Genomic DNA, 26,030 nt, shown 5'->3' on the forward strand with positions numbered 1-26,030 from the left:
AAACCAGGTACTTCCAACAACCATTTCGTGTGACCCTGCTAATTGAATAGTCCGCAGTCCGTTATCATTTGTTCTTTCGTGTAAGCTATGGGAGCCAACGTATCGCCTGAATACGGGCTCCTTCCCTACTTGGCTGTTAAAATCCCCAAGTATGATTTTGATATCATATCTGGGACAGGCTTCGAGGGTTCTTTCTACTGCCTCGTAGAAGGTATCCTTCTCCGACTCTGCAGTCTCCTCTGTAGGAGCGTGAACGTTTATGAGGCTTATATTTCTAAACTTGCCTCGCAAGCGCAGAGTGCATAGCCGTTCGCTTATGCTTTCAAAGCCGATGACAGCAGGTTTCATTTTTTGGCTGACTAAGAAACCTACTCCGAGCACATGGTTTACTGGATGACCGCTATAATATATGGTGTAGTGGCTCTTCTCCAGGAAACCGGTCCCTGTCCATCGCATCTCTTGCAACGCTGTTACATCAGCCCTATATTGGGACAGGGTATCGGCTAGCTGCTTATCAGCTTCATCTCTATACAGGGAGCGCACGTTCCATGAGAAAATGCGCAAATCGTTGTTCCATTGTCGTTGCCGGGTCCGTCGTTTTAAAATCCGTCCTATCCGAGGCTCCTGTTGTGGCTTCGTAACATGTTGTTTTCCGTGTAGGGTTGTCAGCCCTACCAAACCCCCAACCTGGAGGACCAGTTGGTACAATTTGTCCTGTTTTTAGGCGCGGGAGACTCGCCTTCATCCTTCTCCGTCTGCAGCTTTTCGTCAAGAAAGAGCTCCCAGCGGTCACCACGTGGAGGTGGAGATAGGGTTTGGTAGTAGAGCTGTTGGTGTTGGTTCAGCAGGCATTTCCCAGGTTTTATGCTCCATCGTGGGTACCAATCCACGTTTCGCCCTGGGACCTATACTACCCTTTGACCACCGAGCGAGCGCTGATCCGTCCGTGAATTCCGGGATCAGCTAAGCGTAGGCCTCAGGCCTCAGGGAACTGGGGTAGGGGCTGTGTCCCCGCGGGTATACCCGTTTTTGACTATTGCGGCTCGCTCCCTTGCACACGATACGCTGGTTACTTTTTCATGGAGAATATTCAGAAACTCATAAAAAAAAACGACGAAACAACAGACAAGGAGGAAGAGCTGAGTGCGTTTGGGCGGAGCACAAAAATGCGTCGTTCACCGCAGCGATCAGTAAAAGAGGCAACGAGGGCTGACATACCCGATGAGACACCGGGGCGCCCAAATAAAGAGGAAGCCTCATCAAGTGGCGCGACTGATCGTGCGGAGATGACAACTCCATTACTTTGCAGTGCCCTTGTTCTGGAAGTAAGCTCAGTGAGAAACGCTAGTCCTGAGCAGATGGATTTGACAACAAATCGAGTGGAAGTGCATTCGACCATCCTCGCTAGAGCCGAAGAGGACAGGCCCATCAGAAAGTGCGCAGCAGTTGTGAAACGTATGCGGTCGGCAACGTTCCTTCAGACGAACGTCAGCAAAGGCGTCAAAAACGGGCTTATGGAACTGAAGGAACTACTGAACCGCATTTCCTTTTATAGACGCATTTCCTTTTATAGCAGCGGTAGACGATTGTAGAGCAGAAACAGTCGCACTCCCCGCTGAGAATGCTGCTTGCGTCAAACGGACCGCAAATAGCCCTCTGCAAAGTGAACAGGGGAAAAAGCGGAAAGAGGACGACGTGCCTGAAGGAGACTTTATCGAAGTAGTCTCCAAGGCCCAAAAAAAGAAGGCGAAAAAGGATAAAAAGAAACAACGGACTCCGTCGTCAGAGACACGTCTGTCCAAAAACAAGGAAGCTGCTAACCAAAATCCAGTAGCGGAAAAAACGAGGAAACGAAAAAGGACTAGACCGTCGGCTCTGCTCATTAAGCCGACGGAAGGCAAGACATTTGCGGATGTCCTTAGTAAAATCCGCTACAGGATGAAACCCGAGGAGAACGTGAATGTAAATTTAAATGCTCGAGGCCAAAAGCTCGCCGTGATGGAAGTCTGGAAGTCCCCGAGCAATATAGGAGGAAACTCCTTAACAGCGGGAGAATCAAAATCGGACGGGTAGTATGCAGGGTACGAATGCGGATAGCCCCCACCAAGTGCTACAGGTGTCTGGACTATGGACACACGTCAGCAGCTTGCAAGGGTCCGGACAGGAAGATAGCATGCCGGAGATGCGGCCAAGTGGGTCATCAAGCGAAGACTTGCAAGAAAAGCGAGAGTTGTGTTCTCCGCAGGGATCGTGGCGCGTCTGGCGAAAGCGTCGCACATACTGCGGGCTCGGGACGGTGTCCGATCTTCAGGGCGGAATTGGAGAGGGCTAGGGTGCGAACGCCATGATCCGCATTTTGCAAATTAACATGCACCGGAGTGCAACCGCTCACCAGTTGCTAGTACAGTTCGCTGCGGAAGTAAATGCTGATCTAGTGCTGATTAGCGAGCAATACCGAAACAAGGACCCGTCCTCATGGTATCTCGACTTGTCGGGCATTGCTGCCATCTGGGTTCGGGACGACGTTCGATTTCGTGTTCTTGCCGAAGGCCGGGGGGACGGATTTGTCTGGATCCCGTGTTTAGGGGTAACGTTTTTTAGCGTTTACCTGACGCCGAATGAGTCGATTCCGGACTTTCGGCGCCGGCTTGATGCTCTGGAGGACGCCGTTTGGAGAACGAAGGGACGAATCCTGGTTGGCGGTGATTTTAATGCCAAGGCTCTTAAATGGGGCATGCCTCAATCAGACTCCAGATGGAAGCGGATTCTGGAAATGGCGGCGAGAACCGGGCTCGTAGTTTTAAACACTGGATCCACGCCAACGTTTCGGCGCCCAGGTTGTGAAGGAAGCATTCCTGACATCACTTTTGCTTCGGAATCTCTGGCATCATCGGTGGACGGGTGACGAGTCCTAGAAGACTTCTCGGCAAGTGATCATCAGTACATTGCGTTCGAAATGTTTGACGCTACTTGCCGGCGAGCACCAACACGACGTTCCCCCTGCGTGTGGAATGTCGCGAGGGTGAACATCGGAAAGTTCGTCGAAGCTCTTGGAGCAGGTAGGGCCGCGCTGGGGGGCACTTCGGGGGGTGGTGGTGTCGCAGCTGACACCGTCGTAAATTCAGTGATGAATCTGATAACGACGGCGTGTGAGGCTTCCATGCCCCGGAGAGGGCCCAGGCGCGAAAATCCTTCTATGTACTGGTGGACGGCAGAAATTGCCGACCTACGGAAGGAGTGTCATAAGCTCCGCCGTTTGGCACAACGTTTGTACGCCAATGAGGAGGCATCTGCCATAAAGGCACAATATAAATCAGCAAAAAGGAGACTCCGCAGCGCTATAAATAAAAGCAAAGCTCGCGGCTGGCAAAATCTTGTTAATGAGGGGAGGATGAGGGACTTGGCTATAAGCTTGTCACTCGGAAAATCGAGGCTCTGCGGAAGCCCTGCATATTCAGCACCGACCAGATGGACAGCATTGTGCGGGCATTGTTGCCCAGACACCCTGTACGGGTTGATGTAAATAGCGCGGAAAGCGTCGTGGATTGCCCCCTTTTCACAATGGGAGAACTCGAAGAAGCGGTTCTCACTATGAAAAGCAGGAAGGCGATGTTCCGCCAACGGCCAGAATTGCTGCTCGAAGTGTTCAACGCGTGCTTGAAGGAGAGCATTCTTCCTTGTCTCTGGAAAGTGGCCAGACTCGCGTTGATTAGTAAGGGTAAAGGAGACCCGGAGCTCCCGTCTGCATACCGACTGCTGTGTATGCTTGACATGGCCAGAAAAGTGCTCAAGAAGCTCATCAGGGGTAGACTCGCTGAAGCGATCCGTGCTGCCGGGGACTTATCCGCAAGGCAGTTCGGGTTTAGAACAGGGAAATCTACAGTGGATGCTGTTATGGAGGTCGTAGATGCGTTTAATCGAGCCGGGGCACACAGTCGCCGATCTCGACAGATAGTGCTCCTCATAACGCTTGATGTCAGAAATGCCTTCAATTCCGTAAGATGGACAGATATGCTAGGCACACTAGAGAACTCCTTTCACGTGCCAAGCTATCTCTTGCGGATATTGAGGGATTATCTGAAAGACCGCTCCCTGCTCTATGAGACGCTAGAGGGCCAGAGGAGGATGGAAATCACGTTGGGAGTAGCACAGGGATCCATCCTAGGGCCGGACCTCTGGAACGCTTCCTACGATAGTCTGCTGCGACTCGATATGCCCGAAGAGTCGCGCCTGGTCGGTTATGCAAACGCCGTTGCGGCACTTGTTGCCGGACGCACTGTTGAACAGGCGCAAAGTAGACTTGGCATATTGATGCGACGGGTAAGCGGATGGATGACTGCTCACGGTTTCAACTTTGCGCTGGAAAAAACCGAAGTAGTCATCCTGACCAGAAGGAGAATCCCGACCTTGCATCCCATATCGATCGGTGATTTGACTATAGAGTCAAAACCAGCGATTAAATACCTTGGTTTAATGCTCGACTCGAAGGTGAGCTTCTTCGAGCAAATCAAAGCAGCCGCGGACAGGGCTGCAGCTGTAGTCGCGGCCTTGAGTCGGCTAATGGCGAATCTCAACTAGGAGACATCTCCTCATGGGAGCAACGCAGTCGGTCCTTCTCTATGGTGCGGAGGTATGGGCTGATGCCCTTGACAAGGAGGTGCATCGTAAACGCCTGGCTCAAGTGCAGAGGCGGGAAGCTTTGTGAGTGGCGTCTGCTTATCGCACCGTCTCTGAACCGGCTGTGATGGTGATTGCGGGAGTGATCCCCATTGCCCTCCTTGCCAAAGAGCGCAAAGCTATCTATCGCCGTAAGGGCGAAGACTTAAGAGAAGTGGTTGCCCGTGAAGAACGTCAACGCACCCTTAACGAGTGGCAACTTTCTTGGCAAAATGAGCCAAGGGGCAGGTAGACTGCGCGGCTCATCGACAAATTAGACCCATGGTTGAACAGAAAGCACGGTGAGATTGATTACTTTCTTACCCAACTTGAAAGTGGGCATGGAGGTTTTCAGTCTTACCTGCACAGGGTTGGGAAGGCGCGATCTCCTGATTGTGTGTTCTGCAATATAGTGGCGGATGACGCTGAACACACTTTTTCCTCTTGCGAGAGGTGGGACGGCCTCCGCCAGCAGCTTTATGCAGACACAGGGGAGCTCTCTCCAGACAACATTGTCAGAGAGATGCTGAAGAGCGCTGGCAGCTGGAATCGTATTGCGCATTATGTTCGGGCTCTTCTTACTACGAAGAAGATTGAACTCGACCGGCAGAGAGATCGGACGGTAAGGGGTTCCCTGAACTAACAACAATTCCCTTCCTCCCCTCCCCTACCGTTGGTGAAAGGAATTCCCTGATTTGAAGGCTCCCAAAGCCGGGAGAGCGGGAGAGCGGGAGGGCTGGCCCAAAGTAATGTGTCAAACGGTTCCAGGCTCTGATGACAGGGAGGTGTTTAGTTGGTAGTCCACCAGCGTGCTGTTGCGGGAGTCCAACACTCTGTGCGTAAACGCATTCACCTACCCTACTCCCAAAAAAAAAAAAAAAATACTCCAAAAAATGCGTCTAATGTATTTTTCTTATCACCTGGGACAAATTAAAGGTTTTCGAATTAGTTCTTCTAAAGTCGACATTTCTTGATGTTAATAGCAGATGACTTAACAATGTAATATCATTTATTTATTTATATTGGATCAGGGCCTTGAATGATGTTAGAGCACTTCATTCAAGACCCTAACGGTACACTACAGGATTACTGTACCCTGGAGGGGACAATGTGGTCAGCATTGCGCTCGCCCGTGGTTATTACCCTGATTTGACTCAGGTACCCATTTACAGCTGAGTCGACTGATATCTAACAACCAGCCACAATAAGAAATCCCTGTGCCACCAGTGAGATTTGAACTGCGGCCTTCCGTAACGATAGCCCAGGGCTCTAGCCACTTGAGCTACCCTGACACTCATATTTCCCGAAAAAGCAGATGCAATATCTTTTCTCAACTGTCTTCGTTAGTTAGTAGAGATCTGTCTAGCTCTTTTGTTTTGTTTCTTCGATTCAGCGTTTTTCGCCATTGTACCTGTTTAGTGACTCGGTCTCCTTGGTCGGCTTGATATCCATGGCACTTGCGATTGAGAATCGCCTTGCTATGACTCTCATCATGACAAATCGTCATAAGTCTGGGTATTGGAAATTTCCTTAACTTTCGTCAGGTTGTCAGGTATCCCAGTTTTCTTTCTCTACCATAGTTATTACCCTTATACACTTTCCGGACCAGTTTATCCTCGCCCATACGTATTAGGTGACCCGACTGCTGCAGCGTATTTCATAGATTTTATTCAGTACCAGAAGGTTTGCACATTATCGGGCCTTCATTAACGACTAGCCAAATATCTCGCTCCATATGTCGGTTAGAAAGGATTTATATTAGAGCTTGTTCCACTGCGATTCTGCAACTTTTGTCAGGTCTCGTTCACTGGTAAGGTCAGCTTAGCTAGTCATCTAAATTTAATCGGTATACTGCGGGTACAGTTCCACGCTGAGTATTACATCATAGACAGCCTTGAAGTTGATGAGGAGGTGTTGCATTTGATAGACTTCTTCAAACAGTTTACATTTACATCGTTTTCCCACTATATGTTGTGAACGTTAATAAGCCTTTTATATCCGAATTTTCCTCGCTAGTATGGAATGCTTCGTCGTGTGTTTACACTTTCAAAGCCGGTAACAACAGGTCATACTTTTTGGAGAACTAGGAGACCTACTCTGAACATATGCAACACTGCGACATTAGTTCCATATTGAGAAAGTCCGCGTCTCATGAGAAAATGCGCAATTCATTTGCCCTCATTCACTGCCGGGTTTGTCGTGGACGGGCTGACTTGCCCAGGAAACCCTAAATTCCAAAGAGAAATGATTTCACTTTCGGTCTGCTCAGGTCAGAATTACTATCCAATTTTTCATTTAAATGTAATCCGCACCCATGAAGTGTTCGCAGATTAATATGTGCTCCCTAGGCAGAGGTGAGCTATTGTCTGATGAGTTTTCTCTTCCTTGGACAAAACCGGAGTAGTCTTTGCTTCTCCCATGGCGTTGCAATTTTGTTCATTTCAGCTAAACTTATATTTAGCTAACGTCCTTTTAAAATAGGCCAGGCCATTACTATAAATTTACAAGCCCTTATCTTGCTAGTAATAATAATAATAATAATAAAACCTTGCATATAAACATGGGCTGATTATGGGAACATGTCCGGTTTACCGATATGAGCCGCAAGCAGTACTTGATAGTTCTGCTTACAGCATGTATTGGGACCGGCAAGTTCTGACTGATCGCCATACCGCACACAACAAGCCTGACGTACTGCTAGTTGACAAGACGGGTCGCTCCGCGTATATTATTGATGTTGCTATCCCCCATAATAGCAACATTGAACGGAAATACGTGGAGAAGAAGGTGAACTATGAGCCATTGGCTCGTGAAATCAAAGAAATTTGGCGTCTCGAGCGGGTGGTCGTAGTTCCCATAATATTGTCAGCTACAGGTGTTGTACCTAAATCCCTGACGGCTTCCCTTGATGTCCTGGGACTTTCGCACAGTCTGGTTCAAACCATGCAGAAGTACACCATTCTGCATACGTGCTCGATGTTGCGGGGAGTACTCGACGGATTCTCCCACTGACCTACCACCGGCCACCACCACCAGTGCCCCTTTAGTTTTTAAGTAGGTAGGATCGTCCGAGCCTAAATGCTTGGCACTTAGTGCTAGTATTAAGTAAAATCCGGCATCTGCCGAGATTGTGATAACTTGGAAATAATAATAATCGTTGGCGCAACAATCCATATTGGATCAGGGCCTTGAAGTGTGTTAGAGCACTTCATTCAAGACCGTAACGGTACACTACAGAACACTGTAGGAAGCAATGTGGTCAGCATTGCGTTCGCCCGAGATTATTACCCTGATTTGACTCAGGCACTCATTCACAGCTGAGTTGACTGGTATCTGACGTCAAATCACGATTCAAATTTCACTGTCACCAGCTAGATTCGAACCCCAACCTTCCGTACAACAGCCTTGTGCTCTAACCACTCAGCTATCCGGACAACCTATATTACTAATATAATTCCTTAATTACTCCCTCATTTAAATTGCACTTAACTTATACAGAGGCGTGCTTTTCCTATTTGCATTCAACCCAGCTTGGACTTTCGAAGAGATAAACCTGAGTTCAGCATACTGCTTGAAAGTATAGCCAACAGTGTGATTGTACCTTTCTGCCTTTTATTGACCACCCCGCAATTTCTTAACAAAGGTTGAGAAAGGGGATCTCCCCTACCCCCTCCATACCCTTCTGTTCCCTTTCGGGGATAGGGCTCAAAGTTCAACCCTACAGTTTTGATATGCAAATAGCCCCAGGCTGTTTAGAGTTGAGATGGGAAATCCAAAAAAAAAATTGCATATTCTAAGTCCGAAATTATAGCTATTTATAGTGCATTACCTGGCTACTCAAGGGTATTTGTGCATAAACTTCCGAATTTTCATCACCTGCACCCTTATAGGTGGCGTCAAATTGATGTTTTGGAATCTGTAGAAGGAATACTGTATGGCCCTGGAGTTGACGGCTCGATGTAATTTTTAAAATGAAAAATACAATCTTGGAACTTTAAGCGCGATTATCTCATGATCCTGTTTTTATAAAAGCGGCTTTGCGGTGATCACGATTACTACTAGTCTAATCAAATTTTTACCGTTTATTTAGTAGGATAATAACTAATCGCTAAACAAAGGATTTTCAATTTAATGAAAAAATACTTCAAATAAAAAAATTGGAAATTCTGCACCCCTAAATGTAAAAAAACCGGAGCTACTCTTTTTAAAAGTTCGTACTTTGACAAATTTTTTTCAGAATACCAAAGATTTTTTAAAGATTCGGATGAATCGTTATCGATTTATCGTGTCCAGTTTTTCCCAAAAAACACTCTTCGAAAATAGCTGTAGTTCCATTATTTGTTTTTTAAAAAAAAAACAAGTACCCAACGATATGTGTTAATCCATTTGGCTAAAATTTTTTTAATAAATGTTTACTTAGCTGCTGAAAAAAATCCATAAATGTCACAACTATTCTTTAACTGGATTAAAAAGATATATCCCTCCTCTTCTACTGATACCCATCCTTTCCCCATCGCGAGGTAGGGTTAAACTTTCGAATCTTAACATGATAATATAACCAAATCCTATTTTGTGGACCTTCAGCTTTTTAAGAAAGGGGAGCTGATGCCACGAGTTTTCTTCGGGTTTCGGGGTTACTTTAAGCAAGGGTCTTCCGCTGAGATCGAATCAATCAATTACTTCTGGCCTTACCTAATTGCCCAAACCCCGCATCCGAGTTGATGACAAAATCCAAGAAACTTCCAATTAGATCTAGCTCACTTTCTTCAGGTTTACCTTGTGAAATTTTTCGTTCCTTATAATACATTTTGCTTTCCTTTTGACATTTGCTCTCTTTGAAATGTCGTACTCCTTGAATTCTTTCTTCCATCAATCACTTGTAGCATTATATAATCCGTCGCAGTAGCCAAGTTATCTATAACTACAGTTAAAAGTCGACTTTCCTTCCCAGGTGACATAATCAATGCCATAAGAAATATAGTGGCAAATAAGAAATCACCAACAATCTCCTGAATATTTGCAGCATCGCGCAAGTAAAACCTCGCAACTGAACTCGAAGAATAAATAACTATTCAACTTGGTTGCAGAATTTCTGTAAGTTGCGTCAATACAACAACATCGACAGATAATCCTGTTGCGTATAAAGATGGGTCATTCATATTTATTACTCAACTTATTTTTTTGAAAATATAATTTTTTGCGTCTGACGTCTTCCTAAAAATCGTTAATGTCTAAAAATTGTTTATAAATCGATTTTAATATATGCAAATGGTCCTGAAACTTGATCTACTTGGTGACCTTTAAAAGATTTTTATGATTAATTGCTGGTAATTCAACGAAAATATATAATTCCACCAATTTCAACTTTTCAGTCGCATTAAATATGGAAATTTATGTAAGCCCACCACTTGAAAACACATTAACTATCTAGTGTTCTTAAAAGGCTTAGTGGATTAAAAAATGAATAATAATAAGGATTATGGTATTTTTTGGGTTGTTAACATTTTAAATTTATCATTCAAAAATTATACAGTGCTAAATACTTTTTTGTATGTTGTTTTTGATTTTATAAAGAGTTTCGCTCTGGTGTGGGCTGAAATTGCTTTTTCGTCTGGTGCTATGATTTATGTATCCAAAAACAAGCAGATCATATTTTTTAAATTGAAATTAATTTTTTATAAAGGAGGTTCAGAGATCAGAGGATGGTAATCGTAATATTTAATGTCAACGGCATAATGCAAATCGGCGTGAGCTATACAAGGCGACCCATTAATTATTGATAAATTAAATTTATGGAATTTCCATAGCACAATTAATTTCACCGCACCAATATAATCTCAGCCTTTTGGGGTAATGTGCTATTTAAATTCATATCCCTCCAAATATTCGCCATATCATTAGGCAATTAATAGTTATCAACTTTTATTCGATAGTATTGTCAAGACTTTAATCAATAAATTTTCTTAAATATAAATATCTAATGAGTTCCTATGAAAAGAATATTATTTTGCTGTAAAGTTTTAAATAATACTAATAGAATACAGTAAAATGATATTATAGCTATCTTTTATGAACATTTAATCAGCATAGTAGCTGTAAACACGGCCAAGGGTTGTGTTTAGCTGTAAATTCGAATAATGCCAGAATATGTTAACTTTTCCCTGTAGAAGTCTGACTTTAGTCAAATTTATATTTTTCATCATCTTTTATTTAATTGGAGTATGACTCCAATCCTTTGCATGGATTGTTGATTGATGTCTTATAGGTATTAATGAATATTGTTTCCATCAATTGTTTCGAGCAACAAACGGCCAACTATCCCAAGAACCTCTTCCTCTGTCTGTCTTCCACCGAGTTACAGTGAATTTTGATATTGGGCTCCTCGTAAAAACAGCGCCTTCATCTGCATGAAGGTTGGCATCGATTTATTCTTTAGATTCCTTTTTAAGAATTCTTGCAAATATATCTGGTGATCATTCGACATTCCCTACCGATTTTGGCATTTATAGTTTGTTCAAAGTTGATGATACTGATACTTTACAAAGTTGATAAGGCTCATCATGTCCCAGAATACGCCATTCATATCATCGCTTTTTAGGCCCGAATATTTTCTGAAATACACATCGCTTGAACGAATCAATGTGCATTTGGATGCTTCGTGATCGTCTACCTTTCAAACTGACAGGGCAAACCTTATCAAGACTTTGTGAACACATACGAGGAGTCCAATTTTACCGTATAATATCATTGAGAACATGACTGCTGCTGTTCTTCGCTACACAATTTCCGCTATTGGAAACTCGTTCTGGAATTTAAATTTATTCTTCTACTTTAAGGTTCTCTGTATCTAGACAATGGGTTCTGTTTTATTTTCGTTCTTCTTTACCTTTTACACAATCTCTATAACAGACCCCACCAATTCCTGCAGTACCTTTATTAATCGTTCATACCTACGTAAGTTACCCTTATTATCCCCAAATACTCAATAAATTCGAATGGATGCAAGATCTAGTATTCTCTACGGTTATTTTTATTAATCTAACCACATTCTGGGTGACTTTTAGTACAAGTAGAAGAAAAATGCATAATCTTCCATTCTGTCGGAATTTTCCCATCAGCACAAAGTTGGAATTCATCAATGTTATATTCTAAGTGAATGATTACTGCAATGGTTTTTTGAGTGAATGAAATGTTCATTTATCTAGCATTGCTTGTCTACCAAGACCATTCGTGATTGGTGATAGGCAGACCCTGTACGAAGTGACTCCAATGTTAACAATACGCTGGGGATCTATACAAAGGACTCGAAAAATCAGGCGAACCGTGTCCATTGCATAGTTTGCATTCAGGGATAACTGACGGTATTCGATCGGAGCCTCACCAATGGCTGATCGTCTCAGTGAGTAAGTTTGACCTTACGGTGCTACGCGGCGATATGGTACGGCGGACTTCCTAAACCCCATACTCGTGGGAATCAAATGAGTAATGTTACAAAAATAAAGAAAACTACTACCAAACAAGCGGGACCCCGCACACAAACTGCCAACCAGGCGATGGCAAATCTCTGAGATACTGAGAGCCAGGTAATTGCACCCAAGAAGGGGGAAGTTGGGATGTCAAGCAGTCGATCCAAGGTCAACATTTGCATACTGCGATGACAAAAACCAACAAAGACCACTGCTCAAAAAGCAGGGACAAGTAAAAATACGTCTGAGATCAATATATTAGACGTCAGGAAGGAAACAGAACTCAGTGGTGCAAGTGCTAAATGGAACCTGCGTTACCTGAAACTAGAAGAGGCCCTTAAGGAGACTCAGGACACACCTAAGGTATCTTTATCGAAGCCCAGAAAGCGGGAAGCAGGGGAGAATAGCCTGCATGAAGGCAATGCTCTTAAAAACTCCAAACCTGAACCCAAGAAGGGAGAAAACTCGGGCAGGTCAGGGGTGAAGGCAGGAATCAGGAAGCCCGTCAGGATCTATGTTAGTGCGGTCAAAGCCATTGGACTGTCTATACCACCAAACATGCCAAACTACCGAGCGGAAAGCATACCGAGATCTCCGAAGAACTCTTGAAAGCCATAGAGGCGGAAATGACTGGATCAACCAGCGAAGTAGACCTGCTGCTCAGTGAACAGCAGAAGCTAGATGACCAAGGCCTAGATCTTCTAGCGCTCAGGGTGATACCGACATGCAGAAAAGCGCCATGTCGGAAGAGAAGGGTTATACTCCGACAGTGGAAAAGAGATTCAAACAATAACGGTGCCAATGGTCAGCACGAAGATAGCCCAGATAAAGTTTCTCCATGCGAAAACTGCATCAACAAAACTGGTGAAGTACTGTGAGAAGAGGGCATTACCAATTCCCTCAGCTGCGATGCCAAGGCCTGTCATGAAGTCTGGGGAAGCAGTAACACCAATCGAAGAGGTCAGTACCTTCTTAAATTTATTTATATTAAGGCAGAAATATATAACATAGGGACCACTCCAACATTTGTTACCAGCGCAAGACAACAGGTACTAGACATAACTCTAGGAAATACTCTAATGACTGGTGGTTTGACTTCGATAAGAAATTTGAAACACGTTGGAGTAACAAGGCAAATTATGAATTGGACTTAGTGGTTACTTTTGGACGTAGGTTAATTTTTGCATTCTGCACCTGGCATTTTTAAAGTTTTGTGCAAAGATCCCTTTTTGAGTAGTCTCGCTGTTACCATCTGCTTGTAGCTGCGTTACAAAAAAACAAGCACCTTTTTCACCGCGGCATACAGCAAGATAGAGCTCGCCACGTTAAGCAGCTATAAGCAGTCTACAAGTACTCCGCGATCCGTAAACATTCAAAATCATCCCCGCCAGAGCCATACCCTCCATGAATGCTTCTTCGCAAATATATTTTACGTGCTGCTAACTTGTGCTTTCATTAATCATCACTCGAAGCATTCGATGGCCGACTTGAAAGTGATGATATGATTTCCAACTCTAAAGCGAGCGTAATTTATCAGTCTCCGCCTTTTCCTCCGCATGTAATCAAACCTTAACAGTATCAATTGTTTCGCTTCAGCGCAACTCGGCATGCTATAAATGCTTTGCAACTACAACAAGTGTAATTTCGTCTGCGTAACCCACCACCGCTGCTTTCTCGGAAAGCGTATACGGCTTCAATTAGCAGCATTGAATGCATTTTTCACGTCCAGGGTACTGTCATGCAATATTTACTGGTACCATCCACTAAATACCGTAAATTTCACTTTCGCCAAGCCAGTAATCAATTTGATGGTAGTAATGGTGGATATGCTCTAAACAACCTGGAGCAATATATTATAGATTACCCACTCGAAAATTTTCCCCATAGTGTATAGAAGGCATCTAGCTCTACAGCTATCTAGTAGCACTAGCTCCTGCAGCTTCCATGCTGCAAGAAATAAGCCCGGAAATGTACGTTTCGAACTACTCAGCGAACATGTCCGGCCTAAATTTCACGGCGATCATGAAAACTCTATTCGGTACTCCATCCAGGCCCGGATCTTTGTTGTCGTTTATTATGCTACGGATCTCCAATAGTCCTTGTGTGGTAACAGGAGGAATTGCCGCTACATTCAGAGATTTCTGAGCGGTGTCAGCGCCTCTCTCTTGTTGGGGCAATAATTCCTGGATAATTTTCAACAAGACAGTGTACGTAATGTGTTCTGATGACCGCCTTTGAATCATCCCATCATGATTCTATGATCTCTCCCTTTTACTCCGCTGGATAGACAATTTGAGATTTTTTATCCTTATATACTCTTTTGACTCAGTTGACAACGCTACATTTCATAGGCATGGATACGTCGGTTGCTTTGCAGATGCATTGTGCCACATGGAGAGCTTTTTCGCAGGCCACCTGCCTTATTATTTTGATCTAACTTCATTTAGGTGAACCTCCCTCCATTGTTAGAAGATAATTGCCTGATCTGCTCAAATTCTCTAATAGAATTCAATCAACCCTCTGTGTTTCGCCTTTCGAGGTAATCACCTTCTTCATCTTGTTTTTCGAGAGCAAAATTGTTAACTAGGCCTACAAATTCAACTACAGGCGCACATGTACACATCTCTTATTTTTGCAATTTAATCCTAAGCAATTCTGCAATGATTTAGATTTATTGAAATGAACCTCTATTTTAGTGCAATTACCGTCCCTTCCTAAATTTGGAGTATTTATTGCAATATGACCATTAACCCGTCTCCCTTTCCTTCCTACAATAGGCATTTGGGATGCCTATACACTGCTTGGCAAATCACTTTTCTCTTCACACCTTCTGCATCGAACTGCAGGTGCATACCTTTGCGAAATGCCCAAACATGACGCGCTTGAAGAACCTCTTTAATAAAATCGATTCTCTCAGACAGCAAGCAATCCATCCGATTTGAACTTTTCCTGCCGACAACAATTTCTGTGCTGCCTCCAATGGTCGTATTCCGGCTCAATGGAATCTTCCTCAAGCAACTCAACTTCCTCATCCAACAAAAATTTTCCTTTCAATGCAATGCAGATTTCTCTTCTGGATGTAACTTCATCTGGATCCTTGCACTGTATATAGATCTCACTGTATTTGGACATTTGTTGTAATAATCTCATCAGGAAAGCTATTTACTTGATTACTAAATGTAAGGAAGTAGAATGAACAGTGATTTTTTCTTCTTATGTGCCTAGAGAATCTCCATCTTTGTTTGGTGGCAGATCGACGACACAACGGTTTGATGCGACTTGGTTCGCCTGTCACGCTGTTGAAGACACACTTTGAATTTTGTTTGTGTCCTCTTTTCTCCTCTTGCGACCAATTTTAGAGAACCTTAATGACTGTCACGTTCTGCTTGTCGTCATGGCTCTATGAGCCTTGGCCAGATTACCCCTTTTAAACACTCCTTCACCACTACTATTTGATCCGTTTTCGTGGGTTTTAGGCTTTTCCCTCTTTGGCATCGGTAGAGATCGAACAATTTAGGACCTTCTTGTCAATGGATGAATCCCTTGCGGCGAGTTCTTCTTCATTACTTTAATATGAAGAAACTGCTGCCGAAAGTAATCATATTTTGGTGGAAATTTATGGTGAATATGCTCTAGCTGAGCGAATGTGCCGAAAGTGGTTTGCACGCTTTAAAGGTGGTAATTTTGACTTGGAAGACGAAGAATGTCCTGGGCAGCCAAAAAAGTTTGCAGATTTTCATTGGAGGCATTACTCGATGAAGATTGTTGGGAAACACAAAAAGAGCTCGCAGGATCTTTGGAAGTGACCTAAGCAGCCATTTCAGCCAACGCAGCCGGATATATTCAAAAGCAAGCCACATGAACTGAAGCGATTTCGCATGTCCGAAATGCCCGGCTTCATGTGGCAACACCGATCAAACGTTATTTGGAAAACAGCCGCTGGCAAATTTTCGCTCACCTGCCTTATAGCCCAGACCTTGACCGTTACTCCGTTCGATACAGAACGTCCTCACTGGAATACGGTTCACATCAGAACAAGATATCAAAAACTTGCTTGATTCATTCTTGGTCCCCAAGTTCCAGTTCTTTTAGGATGGAATCCACAAATTGCTAGAAGGATGGGAAAAAGTCATTAATTCGGATGGGCAACACTTTCAATAATATTATTGTACACGTCTCTCTTAAATAAACGTTCAAATTTTGAAGAAAAAACGCCACGTAGTAAGTTATACGTCCAATGGATGCATTGAAGTGATGGAGAAATTACGAGAAGGGCGTCTTCGATGGATTGGCCATGTAATTCGAGTTCAGGATAATTCACTTGGCCAGAACATCGAGGTCGACCAAAACAAACATGGTTTGACACGTTGAATGAGGATTTGCAGGCATCGCGACTTCGCCTAGATCAGGGCTTTGAGAATAATAGCGCCACCGATCATGACAAGCCGACTCTGTTTCTGCATAGGGACTAAGATTGCTGAAGAAAAACAAAATTAAATTGAATTGATTTCAGCGTTTTCTCATCGCTAAAATGTTATTCTTGTAGGTTTCGAAGCCAATTTACCTGATTTTGTGATCAGAGAAGAATTACCTTTTTATTCACCATATTTAGACGCACCTAGCAGTTCTTCGAACTAAAGTCTGTGCGTCTCCCCACATAATTGTCGACTCTTTGAAAGGAGGCATGAAAATATGTGAAAATATGGTTCATGCCTCAGTGGAACAATCTTCATGAAGAGTAAGGGTCAACAGTTCGAAGATTCACTTTAAATTATTATTAATAATTTCACAAAAGATTGATAATGCAGTTATGCACAAAAACTATGTATATAATAATTTATGCGCCGCATCCTGTTCTGTTTCTGAAAACTTAAATGAGGAGATGGAGATATATAGCATAAATTCAGATAAATTGCGAAGGATGAAAATCGACTGAATCAGATCGGATGTATCAATACACAATGCATTAAAATTCTTAGAAATGTGATTATTATGTAATTCATAACGATTTTGATTATAGCTTATCAATTAGTACAAAGATTTTAAAATAGTAAATGCGCGCAGTTAAAGGAAGTAAACATTTTATGAGTACGTTCTCATAGTATCAATTAAATTACAAATATTAAATTGAAATTTATGTATATGTTTTTTGTTATTTACAATTAATATATAAATTAAGAAAAGGACTAGGTATTGTTGCTTATACTGCTAATTTGTGCCTCCTTCATCAGCATAAGTACCTAATTAAATTAAATTAGGCATTAGCACTGATGAAGAGGCTCGTGGTCTCCCAAACAATTGTATGCGGAAGGAAAACAAAAAAATTATAGTATGATATAAGGAACAATAACTAGTACTTTTCTTAATTTATACAAACATTAACTTCCAAACCCTCAAAATAGATACATATAGAACTATTTCCTTAGAAATCTTTTGCAGTTGAATCCTACATAAAATGTTGATATCACTATATAGCAGAATTATTAAAATATATATCTAGGCTAATTATTCACTGAAGGGTGATTATTGCTTTTCATTTCGTTGTCCTTCAAACAAAGAATCTGAAATGCTGGCAGATAAAGATAAAATAATTAATAGATCTGTATGAAAAGAAATTGATTTTGAATCAAGAAATTATCTTCGTTTTGCAAAATCTAATTATTTATTCAAATCATCAACATCTTGGTATGTACGATAACTAAATGTTATTGAACGGGCGATTATCGTTGAAATTCTACTATAATATGTCCCTTTAAGTCGGCTGCTAATTTATGCATGGGTTATTCAAATGCTAAATTATAATATTTTTAAGGCAAATGCTTTAATTTTATTCCTTTCGAATTTTAAATGCAACCGCTTCATATATTGCTGCGGACATATGCATGTTCAGTGCTGTCTCATAAATCTTTCTCTACTAATCTTTCATCTTGCTTTTATGCCAAAGACTCTTTTAAATAATATTCCAATCGGTTAATAAGCTATGTGGAGCGTAGCCCGGGCATCTGATCGAATTTCTTTTTTAGGCTTTTTATATAGGTAGGAGTACCTGTTATAACTTGGCATAATCAGCACGTTCTATATTCAGTAGGGAAACAAGCTTGAAAGTGAAGCACACTAATAAGGGTCTTAATTATAATGAGATAAATTCTGAATATCGTACATATAACGTAGATGCATATGTATATGCTCCACCCTTCACAAAATCAGATAACCAGGTATTGCGCATCACTAAACGATGGGGGGATCTAGAAGCTACAGATATCCATGTGGACTCTTAAATGAGTTTTGGGTCTTGGACGTTACTAGGGGGGCTGTAACCCATTCAGACTTATTATAAGCATCCTAATTTTTTTCCTTCTGTTCTAGTACGATATATTAAATATGGTTATCACTATTGTTGAGAGTTCCGTCGGAAGTTATTGCAGCACTAACCTCTGCATTAATAACTTGAAAACATATTGAATCAACTATTTTTCCACTAATCTAATAATGCATCTTTGTGCTAAACCAACTTAAGACCAGTAGTCAGAAATTTACAACCAAAACATGACATTGTACATAGATAAAAGCCCCTTAACACTACACAAATCCTGAATAACTTTCGTACAAACCTTTGGTACAAATCGAATATGCATATCGCTCGAGAGCAGTTGACTTAAATGAAACGAAGAAAATATGCTACAAGTAGTCTAGTGTATGGAAATCCAAATAGGAAAATACATGGCCGACAAATAGCTGCAAAAATTCTTTGATCATTGCAAAAACATTACCATAGAGTGCCTCCTACTATAGAGACATTTTTTTTAGTTCCAGCCAAGAATGATACTAGTACGGGTACATGGCGCCTTGAAAGATCATGCCTTCTTAGTACATCTCACATCTCAATACTGAAGGTATCTACACCCCAAAACTGAGGCTCCTTCTTTACGACCCGTCTACGGATATATGGTGTTTCGGAAAGAAATTGGGAATTCGACATTATAACATTAAATCTACTTAGTCCGTGGTCTTGTAGCATTCTCAAAGTAGAATTTCCGACCATTACCTATTTTCATGTAATAATCTCGAGGGCAGGAGTTAGGTATCTGCGGTACCCGGATAAGACAAATGAAAGCGTTTTATTTGCCTGATCTGGTAAAACAGTTTTCCGATAATCATTTATCACATTAAGGATACTCAAGTTTTTAGACACTGTCCTCTAGAAAAAAATTGACAAAACCAGCAATTTAAAGGCTAAGTCCCTTACTTACGAAACAATTAAATGTCCCTTTATATTTATATTATAGATTTACGAATAAGCATTAATAATCACGTTTTATTGTTTAAAACGTGTACTACCACTGACTCAAATATATATGCTTCGCGATGTCTTTGGCAAAGGGTTAAACAACAATCGCATCCGCTGCGAAGGGAATGAGATTCAGGAACAGTTTTAGAAGTTCTTCCCATCTTCGATTCTGTTACTGTTGCAGAAAAATTTCTGTATGCAAATAATCTCAGTCACGACTTTCTGGTAGTGTCTTCGAATTTTATTCGACATTTGTAAAAGTAAAAAGTTGTTAATTATTTTTATGTTTTTACTTATTTTTATTTCGATTTTTTATTGTTCCCTTATCCTTTGCTCTATAAATATTCAACACGACTTAAGCAAAATGAACGATGCAGATTATAAGCGAAAGGGATTGTTGTGAATCAAGTTATGAACAAAGAAAAAGCGAATATCCCACGAAAGTTATGAAGGCTTGCATAGATACATGTAGTACATTACATTCTCAGCATAATTATACGTTATTATGAATTGCCAAACTCAATTGTCTAAAATTGGATGGCCATCATCATACGAGAATGCAGTGTCTTGCTATTCAGAAATAAACTGGCTAAACAAAATTTATGTATTATGCTCTTCGACTCTGGCAATTCCAGCTTCAGTGACTGTGGAATGGTAATGGCCAGGTAATGCAGGTGCAGTAATAGGTAAAAGGTAGAATTGCGATTTTAAGGTTTTATGTAGAACAAAACCTTATTTATGTCAGTTTACGGTCTGTAGTACTTTTCAATGTTCACTTCTGATATTTAATGCATAGAATGGAGAGCAGAGCCGAGAATTTTTTCATCAAATATAGTCATGTAAGTCTCTATTAGTACTTGTCAATACTGCTCTCAGTTCTGACAGTTAATGCGAAAGAGGGAGGGCGGAGCCGGAAATTGATCACTTCTTTCAACTTACCCAACCGAAAAATCTGAAAAAATCACGAAGTTGCTACTGCTTATGCTCCGAAATATAATGGTATATTAATATAATTCTTAGTAACTGACTTTAAAACGTCCTTAATTTCATCCTAGAATGAAAGGATGAAATTTAGCAGTTATATAGATTATAATATAAAAGATGGTCCCACCAAGTTTGCTGGAAATTGCATTATTGTGTGTGTGTTTGAGGTGGAGGAAAGACAAAGCCTCTGAGCACTCAGACCTTAGTGGGCCACTTTCCTCCATCTAACGGAATATCCTGGATTCGTTTTTGAATTGCAGGACTTCCATTAGGGGATGTGATGCTACCCGCTGCAGTCGGAGCACATCAGCACCAAAAATCTGACGTCTGATATGGTTGCATCGGGGACGCGGGGTACTCATATAGAAAATGTTCCGTGGATTCAGCTTCCTCATTACAGGATGGACACGTATCATCTTGGATAGTTACTATTCTGAACATATGCCCAACTAGTGAATTATGGCCAGTCAGAATGCCTCTTCTTTACGACAGGATAAACTTTGCAGTATGTTTGTTTAGTTCTGAAAGGACAAGTTTGATGTCTTTGCCAGCATTAAGGCTCAGCCACCTATCATTATGGGAAGCTTGTTCCCAGTTTATGATAGCAGCATAAGCCAATGCTACGGACACCCTAATTGCTGGCTCCGGTCAGGGCATAGGGAAGATTGAACCCTCTTTTGCTAAAGTATCGGGTATCTCATTTCCCACTACACCAGATGGATCGGGTATCCAGAGTAGATCCACCCTATTAAATCTAGAAACAAGATGCGCCTACCCTTCAACCGTTCATCAATCATCCAGGTTGATACACGCATACACTTTAGTCTGAAAGACTAAGGGAAAAGCCCACGCCTTCTTTTAATTCGAGACGTAGACTACTGCTCCAGTACACTGTTCTATTTTTGAGCCATCGATGTAGATGACATCAATATATCCTGACGCACATTCTTCTGGTACGTGCCAGTTTTCTCCTCGTTTCAAGATAACTTCATATCGTCTACCAAAAAAATGTATGGGGATCCGAGAATCAGAAGGCATTACGAAAACTGGAGTCAGTTCTCCCAACAACTCTTTCAATACTCTGCGCCCCCATGTCCATTCCCTCCCCATAGATCTAATCGAATTGTTCTATGAGCTACCCTCATTGCAGTGCTCTGAATAAGCAAATCAAAGGGCTGCAAATTGAGTAATGCATTCAGAGCTGAGCTGGGTGTCGTGCTCGTGGCATTGGTCATACACAGACGCACAGTTCTTTTCAGTGCACTAGTTTACAGCGAAAACTTTTTTGTTTCACCTTAACCCACCACGCTACGGATACGTAAAGAAATATCGGCCTAATGATAGCAATATATATCCGCATTACTCCCTGAGGCCTAAGTCGCCATGTCAAGGCAAAGATCCGCCTACACAGCAAATAAGCTGTGAGAGCTCATTTCATCTTTACCTCTACATGTTCCAAAGAAGCTTCTTGTCTAGAATAACTCCTCCTATTCACTTCTTCACAGAATTGAAGGGCCGTACCCCTCATTCCTGGAAGGCAAAAATCATTCAGTTTCCTCCTTTTCGCAAATAATACCATTATGGTTTTATTTGGATTTACTGAAAGTCCATGCCTAAGGCACCAACTGTCAATAAAATCAATGGCGCGTTGTGTATTTCTATACACCGTTCTGAGATCTTGACCAACAGCTAGCACAGTCACGTCATCTACATAAACTTGAGCATGTATCGGCAGATTTTGCAGTTCGCATAGTAATGAGTCGATCGACATACTCCACAGAAGTGGCGATAGCAATCGACACCCACTTCAGCACACTTCAATCTTAGCGTTAGGATAAAGTAGATCAACTTAATTAGAGTTTCATCAACAATTTGCTCTCAGGCAGCATCACAAAGCTTTTGGAAAGCGCATATTCCAACGCCCCTTCAATGTTCACGAACACCCCCATCGCAAACTCGACTTCCAGAGTTGCGAACTCTATCTTTGAAACCAAAGAACGAAGAGCAGACTCCCAGGACTTTCCACGTTGGTAATCATGTTGGTCTTAATTTAGTGAATGTGACCTTAGGGGCTTTTCGCGAATGTGACGCTCAACCAGTCTTTCCGGACTTTTGGCGAAAATTATGATAAGCTGATTTGCTTGAATTTCTTTGGATTTGAATAGTCACTTACTTCATTTCTTCTTGGGCACACGAATGTAGGGGCCCACCCTACGTTCGCGGTCATCAGACCAGCTGAAGTGTTAAAATCAAACAGATTCTCTGGTAAAGGATTGCATTTGCTACTGCCCCAACAAATATGTTGAGTCCGCATCACAACCTATTAAGAGTTCAAGGCCCCTTAATTCTGCGTACACTACCAGATCTCTTAGTTCTTCCGTCGGCGGAACACACAAAGAATCATAACTTAAGTACGCAGACGCAACTATGACGTTTCTCCTCTTACCATTAACATGGTATTAAAAGTTGACCGCAACAAGGTCCTGGGAACAGAATTGTCTCAGCATAGTTGTCTCTAACGATGTTGATATCAGACCGCAGGTCCTCGGTCTCGAGGATCTTTCATCGAAGAAAGTCATAGTCCACTTGACTGAGCCAATACCACAGATTTTGCTAAAAAGAAACCCATGGCTCTTGAAGCAGAAATACATAGGAACAGTTTTGCAACTTTGCCAACCTTGCCGCTTCTAATTAGTTGCAAAGACGACTTTACTGCAACTTGAAGATTCTCATACTTTAGCCAATTAACTTTTCAATCGATTCAATTCAAATATACAACAATGTTATAATATAAATACAGGTTTTTACCGAACTATTTGTGATTTGAAAATTGGTGTGGTTATTTTCAAGTTAAATTAAAAAATTTCTGCCTAAATATTTTATGATGCTAACACTCTGAAGAGAAAGCCAGAGGTGGATCAGCTATTTTGATTAAACGCCGGCTCAAACACTATAACCTGGATTGCTTCCAGTTCTTCATCCAAAGGACCTCGATGAGCTTACTCATGTGGTCAGGACGACTTTCTATATCCTCGGTTTGTTTCCAGCGAGGCATAAAATAACTCGGAAACAACTTCCAGTTCTTTAGGGAACAAATTCTCACTGAAGTTCAAGGTTAGTCTATCCTAAGTGTAAAGAATTGTATGAGGCAATCTTAGGAAGCAAACTTGAGGACATATTAGCACCTTATCGATCTTGGGAGTATCAAAATCAATACCAGAACAATGTACAATGGCGCAACACGGTACATAATAAGATACTCGTATGTTTCATTAGAATTCTTCAAAAACATAAAGCTTTGCGCACTGAGAGAAAAGCCACAAAACTGCATTAATCGGAGCTTTCGAAAGACCAAAAATCTGATCTAAGACGGTATCTGGACAGACTGTCTACTGTAGCGTCTTGTGACTATCCCCTGTGTCAAGCAGCCAAAAACCGATAGAGCAACATTTACGGAATCCCGGTTAAGAGTTACGATAAGAAATCGGGCTAAAAGCAATTAGAAAGAACAAAGCCAGAGCATTCGTAGCTCACATGGAAGAAGTATTCGGACCAATCGATGGGCGAAAGCTTTTTGAAGTTCCCAGATGACCAATTGGCATCAACCTTAGCTACCTGCAAACATCCTTAAAAGAAAGGGGGTGAAGGGTAAAAAAAAGTCAACCCCCCCTGTAAAAGCCCTCAAATTGCTGTGATATATCTTCAATGCAATGTTGAAAATCAGATATGTTCCAAATTGTTAGAAAAATGCAATTGTAATAATGATCAAACCAAATCGTAAAGACCGATAAGTTTTTAAGGTTTTGTGTGAAACAAAACCTTATTAGAATCGATTCGATGTCTGTCTGTCCGTCTGTCTGTCTTTTTGTTTTTTTTTCCGATGGAAGGTGGAAAGCTTCAAAAGCTACCGCAGGCTCCTTCCACACGGTTATGTGGGACTCTTACCCACCCATAGCCTCCGTGTCCGCTCAAGAATTGAGTTAGGTCGAAACCTACTTCGCCGTGAGTTCGCTCGATCCATTTCCGGATATCTCATATGATTTTGTGAGTCCAACGGCCTTTTTCTGACTCGTCCCACTTCTCTTGCCATTCCGCGACAGTTTCAGCTCGTGCGAACTGTCTGTCTGTCTGTCTGTCTGTCACACCCGATTTATTCGGAAACGGCTAGACCAATTGTCACGAAAATTGGTAAGAGTATGTGATCTGCCGTTCCCTTTACATGCAGCAACTGGCGCCATTTTGCGTTAAGTTTAAGGGGGGCTCCTCATACAGGTGAAAGGAGGCTGCAAAATTTTTTTTTACAGAATGTAGCCATGTAGGATATCAAATGAAAGGTATCAATTAGTACTTTTCGAAACTGGTCCAATATTTGATATTGGGTGAAACACAGGGGAGTGAGGGCTCAAAATATGACCATCAAAAAGTGTAACAGGTCTCGTTCTCAGAACCTATCCAACCGAAAAATCCGAAAAAAATCACAGTAGTGCATATCTATGAAATTTAGTTCTCAAAATATATCCGGTTCCGATATCTACAGAAATAAAGTTAAGAATAGTATATTTCCACATTTTAGAAATTTACCCGACACCCCCCTTATGTTCATCGCAGAAGTACATAGGTGTAATGAAGAACATGGTGCATAATTCGGTCAAGTTTGAAGAAAATCCAAATATTATTAACAAAGTTATAGGGGGTGAAACTTTACAATTTTTTGTAAATTTCGTGCACCCTACAACCTGCATGACGTCATCATCACATATTAATTGGTCAATACCACAACGAAGTTAGTTCGTATGAATTGGGTGGAAAAGGATTATTTTGTTTTAGTTTTTTAGTTATTTGTATATGAATATCAATTATTCCAACGAGACATGTGTGTATGTAGGTATGTAGTATATGCGTGCTAATGTACTTTGCGGGTAGTGTCTAATTCAGATAGACGAAGTAAATCGGAAATATGGGGACGATCAATTTATATACGTGCCTATATGTGTACAGTATTCGGAAATAGACAGTTTGTTTGTTTAGGGTGAACGTAATATCTACGGCTGTAATATGTACGTATGTCTCGTAGTTTGGAAAAATATGAAGAAGTATGTTGGATTTGTAGCTATATACGGATAGAAAAATGTGCGTTGAAATTTTTTCGATAAGATGAAGACAAAACCTTTATACCCGAAGCGCGAGCTTCCGGTATTCCAACTTGTTTATAGTGTTAGAAACATAAACGTATCGTATTGAAACTTTCCCCAAAATTGTTGGAAAGGCGGTAAAATATAGGCGTACTTATTTGAGGGAAACAACCCGTCGGAGCCTATCTGTATGCAGAATAATATTTTCCGATCGAATTCTTTCATTTGCTTTTACTTTTGTGAGGCACTGGACTAGGTACTGATGAACATTCTCGAGGTACGATGCGGATAATTAATATGTTGATGAGTTTAAGCGCTTTGCAAAAGTTATGAACTACATGCCCGGCATAGCTTCGACTAGGGTAGTCTTCCGTAAGAATAAAGACATTCCGGAATAAATCCATGGTCAAAATGATAATTTGGTATTGTGTCCTTATACCTTCCGGCTTCAGCAGATGCCCTGGAACTTTCCTCTCAACTGATGTTACGGGGAATTCTCGGCGG

This window comes from Hermetia illucens, chromosome 1 (assembly GCF_905115235.1).
Source record: "Hermetia illucens chromosome 1, iHerIll2.2.curated.20191125, whole genome shotgun sequence".
NCBI lineage: Eukaryota > Metazoa > Arthropoda > Insecta > Diptera > Stratiomyidae > Hermetia > Hermetia illucens.